Source organism: Ascaphus truei, chromosome 4 (assembly GCF_040206685.1).
Source record: "Ascaphus truei isolate aAscTru1 chromosome 4, aAscTru1.hap1, whole genome shotgun sequence".
Lineage (NCBI taxonomy): Eukaryota > Metazoa > Chordata > Amphibia > Anura > Ascaphidae > Ascaphus > Ascaphus truei.
The window spans coordinates 380,915,915-380,933,288 of record NC_134486.1 but is presented as its reverse complement, the minus strand read 5'-3'; positions in this window follow the sequence as shown (position 1 = coordinate 380,933,288).

The following is a 17,374-nucleotide window of genomic DNA, read 5'->3' as shown; positions in this document are numbered from 1 at the left end:
CAAGCAAAGTCCTCTTGGGCGATCCCACGATGATCTACAAACGTGAGATTGACTCCATTATCCAATTGGGAGTCAATAATTCCTGGATTTCTGAAGAAATTGGATCATTTTTGGTACAGAGCCATCCAGTGATATCAGTTATTTATGTGCTCCCAAAAGTACATAAATCCATTCAAAAACCACCAGGTAGACCTATTATTGCGGCGATGGGATCCTTATGTCACCCTATATCCCAGTATGTGGACTTCCTGTTACAACCTATGGTGGCTAAAATGAGATCGTATGTTAAGGATACCACTGACTTCATCAATCAACTGGGTAATATTACATTTGATACTACTCAAATGCTGCTGGTAACAATGGATGTTACCAGCCTCTACACAAATATTCCACACGCTGAAGGGCTGGATTCCATCCGGGATCACTATATTCTACTCGCTGGACATGACGGTCCCCCAATGGAATACTTATTACAATTAATTGAGGTCATTCTACAGAAAAACTTTTTTCGCTTTGAACGTGACTTTTACTTGCAACAAACTGGTACGGCGATGGGATCAAACATGGCACCTTCATACGCTAACTTGTTCATGTACAGCTATGAATTAGTACATATATTAGGTGATGCTCCCCTTGCCACTATCATCAACCATTATGTACGCTACATCGATGACATATTCCTCATTTGGGGAGATTCAGAGGAGGAACTTTCTCTATTTGTTGTATGTTTGAACTCGATTCCATCTACCATACGTTTCACTGTCACTCAGAGTATGGATAGTGTTACTTTCCTTGACACTGTGGTCTATAAAACGGATGGTAAACTTGAGACGTCAATCTTTCAGAAACCGACAGATAAAAACTAGCTGCTATACGCAACCATTCACCACCCTGAGTCACTTAAGCGTGGTCTTCCCTACTCCCAAATGTTGAGGGTTAAACGAATTACCAGTGATCCCTCACTAGTAGAGGTTTCACTCTTAAAAATGGCCCAAAGATTCATTGATCAGGGATATCCGAGGACTGAAATTCATGCGGCTTTGAAGAGAGTACAAGCATTGGAGAGGGAATCTCTCCTTATACCGCATATAACGAAGAAGGATGACCAATGTATTAATATCAGCAGCACTTATTCTACTGCCTCAAACCATATTCGGCGTAGTATACGCAAAAATTGGCACATTCTAGCTAATGATCCTCAAATTGGCCAATTGTGTAAAATGCCGCCACGTATGTGCTATCGTCGCTTTAGAAATCTCCAGGATGCACTGGTGCAGGCTGATCCATCGAGTAAATACTCACCTACCTTGTCTTGGCTCCGTAGGAAACCTGGCACTTACAAATGCCATGGTTGCATCAATTGCAATTTCATGCAGACTGGCCAATCCTTTTCCCATCCACATAATGGGCAACCCATCCCTATCAGATCTTTTATTAATTGTGAGACACGGTTTGTAGTCTACTTTATTAAATGCCCTTGTGGGCTTTACTATATAGGAAAATCAAACCGGATGTTTAAGGAAAGGATGACGATTCACAGGTCAACCATTCGAAAAGCTTTATTGGACATTGATAATGGTGAGGATCTAAAACATCTTCCAGTAGCCAGACACTTCAGGCAACACAAGCATAGCTTATCCACACTTAAATGTATGTCTATCCTGCAAGCCAATACATCTTCTCGTGGTGGGGACAGAAACAAATTGCTACTTCAGCTGGAGGCCAAAATGATATACGAACTAAGAACAATGTCACCACATGGTCTCAACGAAGATTTTCGCCTTTAATGTTTCATCTAATGTTTCAATGGACTTGGTCATATTTTTGCTATATCTTTTTGATATTTTTTGGTTTAATTTGTTGTTTTTATGGCGTTATGTCATTTTTGTGGTTCTTCCACATTATCTCTTTGCTTGCTGTTAATGTTATTTGTTGTTCTCACTCTATCTCTCTGGTGTCTAATTATTTGTCTGGTCCTATGTGCTCATCTATGCGGTATCACACTCTTTATCATTTTTTTGTCTTGTCTTCCCTCCTCCCCTTGTCTTATTTGTTCCTTCTGTGTCCTGTGTTTCACTTGGTCCCTTATTCATTTCCCTTTCCCTTGTCTCACATCCACATTGGTGTTTCAAGTAGCTTGTCCCTTCCCTGCAGGCGCTGTGGCGGTTAGGTGTACCTTTGGTGCGTTTATATTGGCTCCCGTGGCTTTCTAGCAGTTTTTTGTTTATTTATTTATTTTTTTGCTCACTGGTGGTGCTATTCGCGTTGCGCATGCGCGACTTCATTGCCTTCTGCTCCATTGTGCTCGGAACTACTGCGCATGACTCTGTAGCAGTCTCTGCATATATTTATTAATTTTTAGTCCCTTCCTATGCCACTCGCACCGCGCATGCGCGACCACACTGCCTTTTTTTAATTATTGCGATCCGCACTGACTACACGGCTCCATAGTGATTCCTGGATATATTTATTTATTTTCAGTTACTCACTGAGGCACTCGCGCTGCGCATGTGCGATGCTGTTGCCTTTAGCCTCATTGACTCCATGGTTACTTATGACGCTTTGTTATGCTTCTTCCCTCCAGCAGTGGTCGCTGGAGGAAAAAAGCTGATCTGACTAGTGAGTGTCTGCAGCTGTTTAGTGTTGTGACTTGACCAATCAGGACTCTGCTTGCTACTTGGTGGTGGGTATATATGTACTGTATGTTTGTCTTCACTATGTTTAGAGCACTCCCTTGAGAAAGGCCCTGTTTCTAGGACCGAAACGTCGGTGAATGTGCCTGTTTTCTACTAATACACTTCTTTTTTGGATACTACTGAGTGTGCTGTCTCTTCCTTGCTTTGTGGGCCTGGGACTCTGCCTCTGCCTGGTAAGGAGCTCATTTATATATATAATACAAATGATTATACAAAAGAATTTTAAAATATTTTATTAATTATTAACTATTAATTTTAAGTATAAAGTATTTTAGTTAAGCGTATTAAAATCTTGTTGCATATGTAATATGCACTAATTAGTGTAACATATTAGGTATTTATAAGTTGTTTTGTATTGTATTTTTTATATTTTAGTATTGTATTAAATATATATTGTATGTCATACTCATTGAAGCAGTATATACTATTATCCTATGTCTTACATCATATTGCACTGTTTTTCTACTGGAGTGTCCGTTTATTCAATTAATTATTTAACCTTTTTAGAAAGGCATTTATATTAATTATCAACAACAGTTAAATCAAATTGTTTTGGTAAACTATACATTCTCTAAGCGACGGCTCGTTTATAGGGGAGGGACTATCATTTAGTCCATCCACCAATCACATTTGGGACCTTCCAGTACTTAAACATTGTTATTCTTGTTCAGGGACATTCCCTTTGATAAAGTTGCATTTGTTGTGACGAAACGCGTCAGGGACGTACCTTACGACATTACGTCATCACGCTGTGTGCATCCTTTACGGCCGGGGAGCACATGTAGTGATATTAAGGCTAACTCTGATACCAGATGGATTTGGAAGATTTCAAGTGAACCGGAGGGACAGCGCTGTTTGAGAGACTATTTCCAGCTGATCTTGGACTCTCTGCTGCGGTTTGGACTTGCCTTGGTGGTGATTATATATCACATACTGCTTTTAATTAACCTTTACTTTGTGAGTGTTTTTAATCCCCCCATCCACCCTTCCCTATTATTAAATGTTACAGTGTTACACTATGGGGCGTGCGCTCTCTGTTTTGTTTTTTTATAGAATTTGCTGTGGAGCTGGTTATTCCATGTGAGAGCTGCCGTGGACCCCAGGATTCTGTACATTGTTCTGGTGCTACCTGTCAGGACTCATTATAGGGTTTGGACATTGGACTTTGATTTGCTATCTTGTGTATCCTTATGTTTGTTTTAGTATAATGCTGTTTACTGTATATGATCACTAATGGTTATTAATTTTTTAGGGTAATTATTTAATAATATTTATTGTCATTTTATTTGTTTACAATTTAATACCTTTTGGCGCTACTTTCTTTTCTTTTTTAAATATATATATATATATATATATATATATATATATATATAATATATATGTGTGTATTGTTTCTTACCAGATGCAGCGCCTCCACCTGCGATGGTTACCAGCAGAGTGGGAGTTATTCCTCGCAGGACACCAATATAATGACAGACAAGCAGTGCATAAAATAACAGATACCTTTACTAATTGCAATCAAAGACGTATATGCATAACATTCACATACTCCTCCCAATAGAGAAACAACTATCCAAAGCGTCTCTCAGGATGCGTCCCTCCACCGTATTCCCCACGCCGTGTCCAGTTTCCCACACCCACAACCGCAAATGTGTTGTGGCCGCGCGGTCACTAGAGTGAGAGTGTTATAGTTGGTGCACTTTGGTGTAGAGTTACCTGCCGAGCGCTCCTGCACTCGTACCAGCAGACTAATGTTCACAAAGGATCCGCACACACGACGCCTTGCACAATGCTCCTCTGGGGCGATCCCACCCAGATAGATGTAAATGTCTCTGAGGAGGTTTGGTCCCAAACCTCTGATAACAAACTGCAGCGACCTCTGTGTCCCTGACTTTGCACACTACTGGAGCAGGTTCCTATTCTAGGGCCTATCCCTACAGCAACCACAAGCTGACTTTGACTCAGGGGCCTATCTTGGACCTAGGGGGTTTTCTGGCTTAGTGTAGAGGCTACTTGCCTCTCTACACATCTAGCTCCTACCTCTTCCCCTTCCTGGTCTTGACTACCCAACGTGCTCCCCTGTGCAACCTCCTATCTCCTTCCTGCAGAGTCCCTGTCAGCCCTGGCATTACATAGTCTCTCTGGTGCTCATGGGACTTGCAGTCCCCTGCTCTAGCCTTCCTCTCATTGGTCCAGACTTCGCACGCTACCGCAGCCACTCCCTGCACATGCGCGAACTCTCTGCCAGCTCCGTCGCCTCCCAGACTCACTGCGCATGCGTGAGCATCAAAATGGCGGTGCCCTGAGCGCTCGGGCCACTGCAGAGCCTCCCATACACTGGAGCGCTCCCTGCACACTCTGCAACCCTCCCTGACTCTCCCACCGCAGCGGAGGTGAGGGCAAACCTGGAGGAGCTGTCTATATATATATTTATATATATATATATTCAGAGGGGGAAATATCACAAGCATATAGCCGACTCGAGTGAGAGCCTGAACTGAATTTTTGTTTCGGTTTTATATGACTTGCCTATTGTATGTATTGTAGTTACAGTCAAATGGTCTTGAATAATGCATTCAATGAGTGTTCCCAGTTGAAGATTTAGGGAATCTGGAGACAACAGCTATTCATTTGTTGTTATTTCAAAGCCTGCTGGTGTGCCCATTGCTACTATCCCACTGAACTGCAGGTTATAGCACATATACTAAACATTACCACATTACTGTCTGGATTATTATTGTTATGTATTACGGCCAGCACTTGTGGACTACTGTATCACTTGCATAATTATTTTTACACTAACATGTCTTGTCATCCTGATTTTCTTTCACAATATTTCTTGTGTTTCACTTCCTTAATTTTTCTTTCAACATACAATTCTTTCCTCTCACAAATTTACTTCAATCTTAATTTTAAAATAAAACTCAATTTGCCTTTAATTTCCTTTTTAAGCATTGTACTTTTTACTACAATAAAAATGAATATCCCAAATAATAACTAGTTCATAGATACATGCAAATATGTTTATTGTACTGTACAGTACCTCAATTATTCTGATTTATTTATTTTATATACCTGTGTACGTAGTCTTCTGCCTTTTTTCACATGAACCACAGAAAATATACAACACATACTGTACTGTACAACATAACATCACAAAAAAATAGCACTTAACCTATTTCTTGGAATATGGAAACACAACATTTCTCTACATGAATCCTTTTCACGTTTGATTTTCTTCTTATATTTTTCTTCTTACCTGTAAACAAACATATTAATGTCTACATTATAAAACATTATCAACTCAAAAATGAAACTGGAATTAAAACAAATGTTATCAGATGTTCTTGAAGTTCCACTTCAAAGGAAAACACAGAATTACTGTAAAACAATCCTAGAAAAGTAAAATATGCAAAGTTTACAAACAAAATCAGCAATACACAGTATACATCGAATTACAAAAGTATTTTGTGCAGAAATGTTATTACCATTTAAAAAAAGTGTTTAACTAAATTGCTTGCAAACATATACCTGTAGTTATATATTAATTAATTCATAATATGATACCACCTATATTTATACTCTTATTTCTTCAACACATTTAGTTTGCCCAATAATCAATTAACAGAGAAAAACATATCCATAGCTTTTCAACAGGTACATTTTCATTAAGAACAATTCACAAGTACGAAAAAAAACCACTTACCTGAGGAAGGCGGTCTCCTTGAAAAGTTGTGTGATCAAAAGATATCAGCAATAAATAGAGAAAAGTTATTAACAATTAACATGTGATGTCAGAGTACTCTGAATATCCAAGGTGATACTTTAACTTTTATCACTGTACCTGATATAGGAAGAAACAAAACATTTGTTTTACATTTGTTTTACATACAAATCAATGTTAAACGTTACATTTGCTATTTTCCCCTCATTCATTAAACACATGAAACATAACAGAGTACTATTTTAAAGTATTGTGTTAAATGCAGAATTATGGAAATACTGTATGGTCAATTCAGTTTAAGCCAATTACTGCCAATTTTATTGAGAGTTTTCTTGCAGACTGTTTATTACAGCACAGCAATGAAACAAGTGCTAATTAATAGGACAAAAATATGCCAGCATATTGGATGCAGAGGCATTGCAGCTCTACTTTATGGAGGAGAGACATAACTTGCGATAGAGAGAGATAAAGACAGAGAACCAGTAATTGTCGAAGAAGTTCAGAGAGAAAAATGTTGTTTTGCATAAACAGGCTCTGATTTATCCAGATACTTGCTTTGACAGTAATATTTTTGTCCTACGGTTTTTGCTATTGCTTAAAAGCATTTTGTAAAACGTATCCAGATGATTGACTCATGAGTAGTCAATCAAATTGTGTCTGCTTTATTTTATGTTCACCGAAAACATACAGTAGGAACATACCCTTGCACTGTACCTATTCAGCATGTATACTGCATAGCTTGGAATAGTCCCATATGATCAGCTGTACTTACAGTATTACAACAGATTTTGTGTGTGTGGTAAGCTTGATAGGTTATTTATGGGAATTCCATTGGAATTTCTTTAGAAGTATCCCTATACAGCACAACTAGAGGAACTACAGTGGTACCCATTTTTACACCCTGGGGGGTCTGCATGAATTGAAACTGGAGTCACATACTGTATATGCAAAAAGAAAGAAGTACATCACTAACACCTTTTTTATAGGTGAAGTAAAATGTTGTGTAACATTTTATGTGTTTTTTTGTTTTGTTTTAGGGGTGCTAAGGGGTAGTGAAACCCATGCCAATGTTTTTAGGGGGTCAATTTATTAAACTGAAACGGAAAATTGCAGAAAAACTGGTGCAAGGACAGAACACGACACAAGACACATCAACATGTATTGCACACAAGCTAAGTGCACACACCTAAAGTAAAATAAAAACATATTATACATTTAAAAAGGCAGATTGATTGAGTGAGTATGAGGCATAATGGAAGAGACTCTCTTGCATGGCATCAGAAAAAATATTCATCATGAAGAAGACTTTTTCAGGAATGAGTCCATAAATCAGTAATTACAGTAGTTTTTAATATTGCATGACAATTTGCAGCTACATTTACTGCACATGTATACCTGATAAGACTGCAGTGACAGTGAAGAAATAAGATTATTTTTTTTACCAGACAGTGACAACACTAGACTATTAAAATACATTACATGACAATTATCCTATATATTTACACAGTGCCTTCCTGATGAATATGAATATGCAGCAACAACAAAAAAGAAACCCTAAGACATAAAATTGTGCTTGAAAATACCTGCAGGCAATATATTTCACTAACTACGTTGGATTCCAACCACTTGTCAAAAGTAATCCAATTGAGTCATTAAATAATAACTTGAGAAAATGCTGACTCTACTGTGTCTCAATCCATTTGCATATAAACCTTTAATGAATGCCTTAAGGTGATATTTAAATACACTGAGTTGAATAGAATTGTAAATCAAATACTGTGTAAGAGATAATTAGTTAATTAAAGCTTATTATTTTATAATGCAAATTTGTGTGCTAACATTATTTATAATTTCAAAATATAATTATTAAAATATAATCATTTACATACCATCATTTTTGTAGGTACTGTAAAAGATGGAAAAGAAACAAAGGGTGTACTAATTTATTAGATCATGGCAGCAGTTCATCATACTATAATGCTTTTAAGTGGAAGTGTCAACAACATAAGAATTGCTCATGCTGAATCAACAAAATGGTCCATCAAATTAAGAATCCTGTCTCTAGCAGTGGGAGAAGGTTTCTTTTGGGATCAGAGATGAATGAGGCAAGATAATCAACTGTATCTGTTCCTTGGATCCAGCATTTGAATTTGACATAGACTAAGATTCTAGAGGTTAGATTTTTGTACATTTTACTAATATTTCATGAACTTGCACTGCTTAAATATATCTAATACTCTATTACAGATGTAGCAAGACTTAGGCTCCCCTTGGCTGCAATGCATCAACCTCGCAGCTGCATTGCAACTCCAATTCTAACAGCCGGAAGGGCAAGAAGTTTCCCAGAAGGATTAACAGAGTGGAGTCTGTGCTTCTGAATGGGACTCCTGCCTTGTTAATTCACTCAGGACAAGCCAGCAGACTGTAATAGTTGTGTAGAGAGAGCAGAGAGAAAAAGTCTCTTTCAGTGTTTCCACACCCCACTCTTAAAGATATTCCGGCACTTTTAATTATACATTTTATACATAGGATTTAAGCAGGGAGTTTTCGGAGCTGAACTCCATTAATTTCATGTGTGGGGACCCCCTTGTCTCCTTGTCCTATGTAGGGAGTGCTGGTATATCCTGTAAGTTTAAATCTCCCTCATAGTGGCCCATGTAATCAGGATATTTAAAACAGTGCCAAGATACCAGCGCTGTTTAAGACACCCTAGCACACAAGCACTGCACAGGGAGCAAGAGTTCTGAGAAGATGGGAGTGAATGGGGTTGAGAGGGCAAGCGGTAGAGGGAGTAGTGAAGATCTGCAGCAACACTTCCTCCTCCGTGACAGCAGAAAAAGAGTTGAGGAAGCAGGAGGAGAGTTTGAAAGAATAGTAAAAAGTGAGGAGGATATAGAAAGGATGTTTTGATGAATGGAATTGAATTTTGCTTTGAAATATTCAGCAAAATCCCGAGGCTTAAATGGAAGAAAAATAGGTAACAGATGGTTGTCTGAGTAGAGAGTCAAAGACAGAGAAGAGGCAGTGCGGGTTAGACTAGTGAGTGTTGATTAGTGAAGATGATTAGTGAAGAGAAGTACAGATACCGTCAGATGTATAATCACATAGTATTTGCTGGAGGTGCATCCCCCCAGCGCATTTAATGACTGCTTGAATGGGGCACACGAATGTTACATGGAATGACAATGAAGTTTCAGCTTTGGTTGAAATACTTGTCAGAAATGATAGTAGGTGCTCATGTGGCACTGCGTCTTTAAAATCTAAATGCAATGTAACCCGTCCCTTATTCCCGTTCATTTTCGTATGATCCAATATGTTATAATACTGTAAGTAATGGTATTGAAATGCATGAAATGAAATGTAAAAACTTGAGATGACTACAAAGTATTTTAAATTAAGAAATATTTTTTTAGATAACATTAGGCTTTATGAAGAATACAATAATACAAATTTCTTCGCTCTTCTTCCAAATGTACAATCTTCTTCTTTCTGCATCTTCTTCAGGCTGCTGGCTCTTGGACATCTTGGCATATAAAGAGAAAATATTATATATTAATAATAACACATAAATACAGTAGTGTACTGCGTGAATTATGTGTGGTACAGTAGGAATATGTTTCCGTGCTTTTATGTTTCTATGAAACCTAGTTGAAACTTATACAGGTGCAACTGTCTGTTGTGAACAGCTGTCTGAGGAAAATCCACAGCCATCTCGCGGACATTCCGCTAGAGAGTCTACAGCAGGATCTAATGAACCATCGGATTAACACAGCGGGGTTTAATGGGACTCAAGCTGTGTGAATCCTACTGGGATCTACCTGTCTGTAAGAGCTGTGCAGTAAGAGAGAAACTGAATCAGTTATTCTACCTGCGTCGCCCCTAATAGGCAGTCGCAGGGCTTTGATTTGATTTAATACAGTATTATAATTAAAAAAATTTAAAGGATGTGGTTTCACATGCTACATCCCCAATCTGATTGGTTGAAGTAGCATGTGACATCTTCCATTATTTTAAAGGATATGACATCATCTTTGATGTCAAATCCTTTAAAAAAATGGCTGCCATCACATGATACTTCAACCAATCGTATTGGGGGAGTACCACATGGTATATCTCACATTCCAATCGGTTGAAGATGACAACCATTTTGTAAAGGATGTGACATCAAAGATGATGTCATATTCTTTAAAAAAATGGAAGATGTCACATGCTACTTCAACTGATCAGATTGGGGATGTACCATGTGATGCCTCAAAATGGAAAGAAGAAGAAGAAGAAGAAGAAGAAGAAGAAGAAGAAGAAGAAGAAGAAGAAGAAGAAGAAGCTGTTGAGAATCATTCCGTCAAGTGTCAAGATGTTCCTGCTGTTGCTGATGGACTCGGAATCGGATGGTGAAGACATCAAAAGTAAGAAAAACATTGATTGTATTTTTTTTTCATTGTCTTTTTTGATGCTTGCTTTTTTAAATTGTACTATTTGGATGCTTGGTTTTATAATTGTATTTTATTTGCTTGGTTTTTGTTATTGTGTTTTTTTTTCTTGATTTTGGTTATTGTGTTTTGTTGATTCTAGATTTGTTATTGTGTTTTTTGGTGATTTAAATTTGTTATTGTGTTTTTTTGCTGATTGATTTTTGTTAGTGTGGTTTTTTTTTGCCGATTGTGTCTTATTATTTGTTGTTCATTTTTGATGCTGTTTTTTTTCTTTGGTTGCCCATTGACTGCCATAGTGGCAAATCATGCCCATATTATATAGGCATAATTAACCACTTTGCCAATCAATGGGTAGAGTGTGGGTAGTTGATCTGGTGAGGGTGGTTAGGCTGCCTGGGTGGGTAGGGGGGGAGTGGGGTTAACCCCTTAATTACTATAGAGGTGACTAAATGCTAAGGTGATTAAGGGGTTGGTGACCATTATTTTGTATTAATTGTACTGTTGATGCCCACGGAGATTAAGGACGGGGAGGAAGATCTTGATAATAGTAATTTTGCCCATTACTAATTACTGTACTGTATGTGTTGTGTGGGGAGGGGGGTTAGGGTTAGAGGGGGTGCCCATTCATTCCCATTGGGTTTAACTCCTCCCGCAACGCCCCTCCTCCCCCACAAGGCCAAAACACACACCATGTTCCAAATACCACCATCACCCATCCCCGTTACACACAATAAACCGGGCACTGGTAGTTAACCCCTTCATTAATTTAGCAGTTAGCCGCTAAGATAATGAAGCTTAGTGTAAAAGTATTTTTATTGCATTGGATTGAAGCTGGGGGTCTCTGGAGCTGATATTAATGTGAATCAGCCCAGGAAACTCCCGGCATAAATCAGATGCAGGAAAAATCCCTTTTTTTTTTCTTAGTCATACCTTGGGGTGTCGAGATGAGATCTTTGATAAGCTTGCTATTTCAGAGCCCCGATTAGATTATCATGGCTACTAGAATAGTGTGATCTTATTAATATTGAGCTATTTAGCTTTTTTCAGCTCCCACTCTGTGTGTTTGAGCAGGAGCAAGACGACTCAGGAAAATGCATTCCCCGAATGTTTTGGGCAAGTTATCGAAGCTTTCTGAATCGCAAACTGCACAAATCTTCGTGAAGTACTCAAAAATCTCGATGAGTTTGTCGTTGAAGCTACTAGAATAGGCCCCACAAAGAGAGTAAAGAGCCCAGGCCACTGAGGGCAGTCACCAGCCCAGGGAGTTGATTGAACAGTCAACACAGACAGGGGTCAGTCCAGTAATGCACAGAGTTAAATGGTTTTGCTACAAGTTTTATTAAGTATATAATGCATAAATGTTTGACTTATAATACTACAGCAGCAGCAGGGAGGTCTAATCAACCCACAGACAAACTTGCCTACAACACAATGGCTTAGACTTGAGGCTGCACCCCTGTTTATTAATAATAAATTCACTTGTGGATTCCGATTCTGTTTGTGAAAATCCAAATCTCTTTATGGATTTTCAGTGATAGAAAAAGAAAGACGTTTAAACATACAGTATATGGAGAAAAAGCTGTATTAGGCACAACATTTCTAAAAGAGCCATGGTTCAGGCATTTAAACATCTTTCCTTTCCCTTTAAACGCTAAGAAAATTGTAATTTAAACAAGCCCCTTGAAGTTAATCTTAAGGATAGAGTGTGTTTTTTGTTCATTTTATTTATTCCTGAGTGCTGGTCTAACTCTGTACACTGGGTATCTCCCTGTCACACATTTGCTTATCCTTATCTTGTTTGTGCTTTCATGTCATTGAATGGTAGATGTGGCATTTTTGTAAATGTTTCTTACAGTACCAATGTACATTTTTATCAACACTTTGTCTTCAGAATGCAATTAAAATGGTTAAAGTGTAGATTGACTCAAATGCTTTTTTGTAATCTATGAATCCGAAGCCAATGGTAGATAGTATTCATTACTTCAAGAATTCCCTTTCTGGGGAACTTGAATGTGGTCAATTGTGTTGTATCCACTGCAAAATCCTGATTGGCTGGACAAAGACAGGATATGTTAAAGCTGCTTAGTGAGTATCTTAAATAAAAAATCTTGTAAGTGATTGGAAGTATACTATTATGTAGTTCTTGAGTTCTTTTTTCTCTTACTGTATTTCTTAATGTTTCTTGTACTTTCTTCAGTAACTCCTTTGTCTCATTTGATATTTTCCTACCCTGTTATTTTTCTGCTCTTTCAACTCCAATTTCATGAACTTTTTAGAACTGTTATAAAGTATCCCCATGCTTCTCATCTTTGGAGCAAGCTGAAGCAGTGAAGCAATGTTTCAGCTCTAGTTTAATTTTCTTTCCTGTTATCCTAGAGGTTCTTGATGTTGGTTGTTTTTGTCTAATATTTAACCAGTTTTCCTTTTTCATCTTTGCATTTAGATGTAATTTGCAGCAAACCAATTGGTGATCACTTGTTGTGTCAAAAGAGTTATGGATTGTACGGTATCCATTTATGGATTTCTTGTTATCTACAGTAGGATATATCAATGTAATTGTTGAATCTATACTGTATCAGAGATGTACTGTACACTTGACTTGATCCTGTGTTTTAGTTTTGGTTCTTCTTTGTTTGTGTGTTTTGTTTTTGCCAAGAGGCTTCGTTTTTTATTTTGGATTACAGGGAAAATGTGAAATTGATTTAAAAAAATCACAATGTTATGTACTGTAGTCTGGAACTTCCTATTTAAGTATATACAGTATGTAATTTCCATTCTACAAATGTAGTGAGAATTATTGCTAAAATATGTTGCGTTATGGTGGCATATTGTGTGTTAGCACTCTCATTGAATCCTATGGAAACTCTGTCAAATTATGTGTTATAATGTGATATTTTGCATTATCAGATAGCAAAATAAAGCTGGCAATATCTGTATTTAGAGAAAATAATGATAATAAAGAATAATGGGGTTTACTTATTATATTTACATTGTCCTGTCAAGAACAGGACAAAGTAAAAGAAAGCAAAACAGAACTCTCTCTCCCCATCTCATTTCCCCCATCTACTCCTCTCTTTCCCCCTGTCTTTCTCCCCCCTTCCACTGTTTCTCTCTCTCCCCTCTCTCTCACTCACCGAATATCTCTTATTCTCTCCCCTATTCCCCTCCATTCTTTCTCTCTCCCCATTTTCTTTCTTTCTCTCCCACTCTCTCTCTCTCTTCCCCTGTCTCTCTGCCATCTTTCTCCACTCCCACTCTCTACCCTATCTCTATCTTTCTCACCTCTCTCTCGATCTCTCTACCTCCCCCTGTATATCTCCCCCTCACTTTCTCTCTCCCCACTCTCTATCCTCCCCCCTTTCTCTCTCCCATCAATCTCTCTAACCACTCTTGCTCTCTCTCTCTCTCTCTCTCTCTTCTCTCTTTCCCCCGTCTCTGTTTCCCCCTTCTGGAGTCTCTACAAAGGCCCAGATATGTTGATGTGAGTTCCCTACATTTATCTCTCACACTCCCCCCTCCCTCTTCCAATCCCATATCTCTCTCATAAACCCCCATCTCTTTCTCTCTCTCTCATTCCCGCATCTCTCTCTATCACATGCCCCCTCTTTCACACACCCCCATCTCTCATACTTCCTCATGTCTAACACTCCCCTCTGTCTCTCACTCTTTTGTCTCTCACACTCCTCTGTCTCTGTCACACTCTCTCTTCCTACATCCGTCTTCCTTTTCATTCTCTCTATTTATTTCTCTCTCTTGCTTCATTCCATTTCTCTCTCTCACACACACTCCTCTCTCTCCCACTCCCCTATCTCGCTTATTCTCTCCTTCTCCCCCTCTCTCTTGAACTATCCCACTCTGCACTCTGTGTTTCTGCACTCCATTACCCTCTCTTCCCTCCTCTTTATCTCAATCTCTCTTTCACCCTTCTCTCTCTCCTTTTCTCTCTCTTAGCTCCTCTCTCTCTTTTCCCCTCTCCCTTTCCCTCTCACGCACATACTCCCCTCTCACACTCTCCCTCCCCCTCTCTATAATTTCCTCCCTTTCTCTTTCTTGTTCTCTCCCCTCTCTCGTTCTCCTCAACAACCCCCTTTTCTCCTCTCCTCTCTATATGCCCCTATCTCTCCTCTCCCCTCCTTTTCCCCATTCTCTCTCTCCCTTTCTCAACCCCTCCATCTCCCCTTCTTCTTGTCAAGGGGGAGATTCCTTGAGTGGGTAGGACCTCGGTGGCCAGAACTGCGGGGAGCAGACAAGAATTTTTGATGTCACAAGCAGGGATAGATGGCAGGCAGTGAGCAGGATCGTCGTGGTCATGGGCAGGGTTGGCAACAGGAAGACAGGAGCAGGGCAGGGGATCAGGAACTTAGACTAGGGAGCAGGAACAGGACTGGGACTTGCTAGCAGGCAACAGACTGGGGCAAACTATTTCAATTACAAGGACCTTTAATATGAACAGGACTCAAAACAGGAACATAAACAGATCAGGGCAGAGGGAGTCTGGACACAAAACAAAGGCAAGGGAGGAACAGGAAACAGGAAACTATAAGGACAGAGGATAGGAGAAACAAGGAGACAGGCAGACAGACAGACATAGGAACCCAGAGCAGACCAAAAACAGCAGCACACCCGGTGGACAGAGAAAGGAACTGGATGAGGGAGATCTAGAAAAATTTATGTCAGGGCTATTTCCTGACATTATTCCCCCCTCTCCAGGGAGGTCCTCCGGATGATCTTCCTGGATCAGCTGGATGTCCTTCATGGAAAGCTGACTCAAGGTGTCCATCCTCCCGTGGTCTTTGATGGCCAAGGTATTTGTCCACACAGTAACATCACAGGAACCATCAACCAGTCTATCAGGCTCTTTATAGATATCAGTGAGGGCATTAAATTCACTTTCCGTGGTCTCCTTTTGTGACAAACGTATCTCTTTTAGCTTTGGAATCTCTTTTACCAACTTCATCTTTTCAGTCTCCAATTTAGCACTAAGGGCCTCATGCACTAAGCGCCGAAAAAATATTTTCGGCAAGTGTTGCCGATAGGCATGATTTTGGCGATTTGCCCTCGCAGTATTCAGTAAGGGCCAAATCCATGCCGATCCCTGCCGAATCTCTGCAAAAACAAAACGCAGATGAGCCGGCGATAAATAAACCTGGCTCCCGATAACCTGCCGATAGGCCGTCCCCTGCCGATATGTGTTTGCAGCATAGAGAGAACCGCCGGTCTCTCTGTGAAAACATCAGCAAAATAAAAACATATCAAAACCACTTTTACTGATACAGGCCCCTTTATGAGATGCCGGTATCCCTCGGCATATAAAGGTCCCGATCACGTGACCGTAAACAAAGCAGAGGGATACCGGCACCCCCTAAAGGGGCCTGTATCTCGGGAAGCAGGGGGTCCCCGGACCTAAAACCAAAGTGGTTCAGCTCCGGAGACCCTCTGCACATCTACACTATCAGTAAAACACACATATCAATAAGCACTCGTTCCTTACCTTTGCGGCTATGTGCTACGGTAACGAAGCAGCATGAATGTATTTTTAATAATAGTGTACTATGAGCAGGGGGTCCCCTGAGCTGAACCACATTGCTTTGTGGACCAGGGACCCCCTGCTTCCCGAGTTACAGGCCCCGGTATGTGTCATCGGGTGGCAGTGTCGCCGCCATCTTTATAGCGTCCCATTCGTGCTGTGTCCGCTATAAATATGGCGGCGACACTGTAACTGATGCCCCAAACCAGGGCCTGTAACTCAGGAAGCAGGGGGTCTCTGAGCCACAAATCAATGCTGTTCAGCTCAGGGGACCCCCTGCTTCCGCACAATATTATTAAAATACACAAATGCTGCTTCATTACCATAGCGTATAGCCGCTAAGGCAATGAAGGGGTTAAGGCAGAATAGCATGTTTATTGGGGACATTTGCCCCCAATAAACATAGCAATAAACAACATACACCCCCTGTGTATTTAAAATACATAAACAACAATAAATACATTAATACATATAGAACTCACCCATTTCCGGCTGCCACTCTGAAGGCCATCCTCATCTTCATCCTGGCCATGCCCCCTCCGCTGCTGCAAAACAGACACAAGAATGAAAACATCCAATGTAATGTCCCCTAACCCCTTAATCACCATAGCGGTTATTAACCGCTACAGTCATTAAGGGGTTAACCCACCCTCACCCACCACTCGGGAGGCCTACATACCCTCCCACACTAAACCCCCACCCCGTGAGGCCTAACCACCCTCACCCACTACCCATAAGGGAGGCCTACCCACATACCCTTGGGGCAAATACCCCCTCCCCCCACCCCCAGTACCCACAATAAAAACAATACACCGCCCCACAATAAACATTATTCTATTTATTAAATACATTACCCACCCCCTGTGCCAACCCATAAATACATGATTTATCCTTTTCCATACAGGGTTCATACCGCAGCCCCACGCGAGTCCCCGGCGGGCTGGCGGGGCACCTGACAGACCTACAGGGTACCAGCAACTTGTTTCACACAGGT